Source organism: Trachymyrmex septentrionalis, unplaced genomic scaffold (assembly GCF_001594115.1).
Source record: "Trachymyrmex septentrionalis isolate Tsep2-gDNA-1 unplaced genomic scaffold, Tsep1.0 scaffold28, whole genome shotgun sequence".
Classification (NCBI taxonomy): domain Eukaryota; kingdom Metazoa; phylum Arthropoda; class Insecta; order Hymenoptera; family Formicidae; genus Trachymyrmex; species Trachymyrmex septentrionalis.
The window spans coordinates 119,434-122,981 of record NW_017305441.1 but is presented as its reverse complement, the minus strand read 5'-3'; positions in this window follow the sequence as shown (position 1 = coordinate 122,981).

The window sequence follows — 3,548 nt, the reverse complement described above, 5'->3', positions numbered from 1 at the left end:
TATAATTCTTTATAATAAAACTTTTTATACTTTTTATAATAAAACGAAATAATAAGATCACTTTTAAACACTTATAAAAATAAGCGAAAATTCTCTCCTTATATTCCCTGACAATCATTAAAGAATCGAAAAAGGTTCATAAAATAAAAAAAAATATATAAATACATACACACACACACACACACACACACATATATATATTCTTTTCTTATTCGAAAGGAAAAGAAAAAAAAGCACGCAATTAATCGATTTTTGTGCCATTATTTATAATGTAATTAATTGATTAAAATTTGGCAGAAAAGAAACGCGATCTTAATTTAAAAAAAATTAAGACTACACGTAATACTACAATTGAAATTAAAGATAAGATGCGCAAAATTATAAATTAAAATTACAATATAACTGGATTTGAATTGATATATGCTAAAAGGTGAGATACATGCTGATTAAAATTTAATATATGCAATTTTGTAATACATTAATAAGGCATAAATTACAGTCATATAGACGATTGAAATTAATATATATAGTATAGTATAAATTAAAATTACAAATAGAGAATCATATAGATTCAGTCAGATATAAAATGCAAAGGTTACAGTTTACATTCTTCTTATTTGAGGAAATGGTTACAATATGCCTGGATAAACTGCTATCGTTTTTTCAGCGGTGTGCTGATCAAACAAGCAATTTTTTTTAAGGTTACCCATTTTGTCTTTGTGTGGACTTAAGAGTAATTATTATCGTTCCGTTCGTTTATTGGATTTGTGATTCAGAAGTCTTATGTTTGATGCGTTTCCATTTTCAAGGAAAAATGATTTAATGTATATGGCATAGTATGTGATATAATATTGTTTAATCTAAAGCCGGTTTGATGTGGAAAATTCGTAGGGGAATCGATTAGAATGTACGATTCAGCTGTTCTTCTTGATTTTAATGCTTACAATGTTCCTATTTAAAATTTTTAAAACTTCATGAGGCCCTATATATTGATCTTCAAATTTGCCAAATTTAGGTCTTTTCAATAGAAATATCTGATCTCCTTTAAAAGGTTAATTTTTCCGTTATAATGCTTTTTCGATTTATTATAAGTTTGGCCTCTTCAACATTCTCACGAGCGTTTGTCTGTATAAAATGGAGTTGCATAATAAGGTTTATTAAGTAATTATTGTAACTGGCTAATTTATCGTCCGGTGCCAAAAGTTTATTTGAATTCTGGTTATTTTTTCGAAAATTAGTTTATATGAAGTGTGTTTTGTTGCTTCATATATACTGGTATTGTAATTAAACATCGCGAGATTCATCTATCCCATTGCTTTCGTGCATTAGCATATTGCTTTAAATATTTTCCCAATACATGATGTGATGTCTTTTCCATGATCCATGATTTGACTGAGGATGAAAGGCGGTCGTACGAAATTTGCGAATTCTGAATATTTTTGTAATCTTCTTCATTAGATCGCTAATAAAATTTCTTCCTTGATCCGTCAGTATGGCTTTAGGTGATCTTAATACACAAATAAATCTGTTACGAAAGCTTCCGCTATTGTTCAGAAGTTCTGGTAGGGGTATCCCCATACAAAATTTTGTTAGTTCATCTTGCAGTATTAGAATGTATTCAGTATTTCTTTCGGTTTTAGATAAGAATCCTACGATATCCATGGCAACCTTGACAAATGAGGCGTCGGTGATTACCATGGACTGTGTTACGTCATGTTTTGTAACAAATTTAGATATTTTCCCATTTACTACTTATTGTATTAGGATGCAGCAGTTCTCGTTACTATCCCACTGCTGTCACCAATTTATGTTACGAATTCTCATGTTGAAATAAGTAATAGTCGCGGATTAAATATTTTTGCGTTATATTGTGCGTCGCGTTGCTGTCGAGCGCGCAATGGGGGAGGGAGAGAAAAATAGAGAAAGAAGGGGGGGAGAGAGAGAGAGAGAGAGAAAGACGGTTCGGCGCGGCGCACGAGCAGGACATAGGATTGAAAGAATGGCGGAATGGTTATTAGAGTAGAGGAGGTATGATCAGAGTGGGAGCGAATCTCAGATCGAGCGACAAATCATGAGACTGCTAGTGCCGGCGTATCGCATGCTACATGAATCTCTTATGATAATTGGTTTATTATAATTGACTTGAAATCTTAAATATTTACTATCCTCCTGAAATGGAATTCGGCATAGTTCTTTATCAATATAAGACATTGTGAATTATTTGATTGAATAATTTAGAAAACGAGAAAATTCTGCTGCCATTATGGCATACTAGTGGTTCAATGAATAATTGTAATGTAACCAAGGTGAAATTAATTAGTGTTTATTTAAAAGAAAATTAATGTATCCGAGCAAATCAAGCCGTTTCATCATATCATACGGGAGGAGATGGAGGAATGGATTGAATGAAAGTTGAATATTAAAGTTTAAATTACTGAACTAACTGACACTCTGGTTATATTGAAATTGACGCGGATCCCTTGATTGGCATTCTACCGAAAATATTTTTGTTTAAATTGCCGACGCCGTTTGTTGAATAATTGCAAAAAAACAGAATTGAAAATAAATTGTAGAAGAAACAGGTAGTAAGGGAATAAAGGGAAGAACTGAGTAACTCCTACGCGCGCGGTCAATTCCGAGAAAGGACAGACTCTAAACAGCTACTACAAGCGCGGTTAGTTCGTAGGAGAAGGGCTGAGCAGCTCCTACAAGCGCGGTCAGCTCGAGGGGTATAGGAAAGAGAAAGTTTGAAAGAAATTAACACATGCATACTTCTTCTCTTATATATTGCAAATATTGAGAGATATTCCACCAGCGTTTCAATCACGAATGACGCATGATTGCCGAATGAATCGAACTGAACCGAAATGAACTACTGCTCTGAATTATTTCTGTTGAACTAACGAGACTAATCCTTTCCAGAGTACTGTCCGGAGTAATCGATGGGTTTGGTGTGCCGTGATTGGTGTGCGATAGCTTATTCTTATTCTGAAAGATTACAGATATTGAGGTGTTTCGATTGGATCAATTTTTCTTAAATCTTATGTGGAATGACAGTTCCAACATATGGGAACGATTTCTTAACTCCGCGCGGAGTTATCCTGCCTGGAATTTCATCGCAATACACCGGCACGCGCCTCACGGGGGCTTTGATTGGCTCACGCAACACATGTATCACGCGATGTCGGCATAATAGAATCATATTACGCCTGATAAGTTTCTCGTTAGGAATATCTGCAATTAAATACTTTAGATAGACGATGTGAGATTAAATAATAAAAAAATAATTCGCTGCGAAACGAAAAAAAAAAGAAAGTAAAATTATATTTCTACGGAGGGCAGGACAACTGCCTAACAGCTGTTTAGTTTTTACTCGTACTAGTTTTTTCAGTTGGCATTGTAAGTATTGTTGAATATATTGTTCAACGTCGGATTTTAGATTCTCCCACTAATAGCTATGTTTTACTCTGTGGTATGTAACACCTCAATGTCCTCCAGTAGGTGGGCAATGCATTTCACAGATTATAATAGAGCGGAGATTTTTAGAT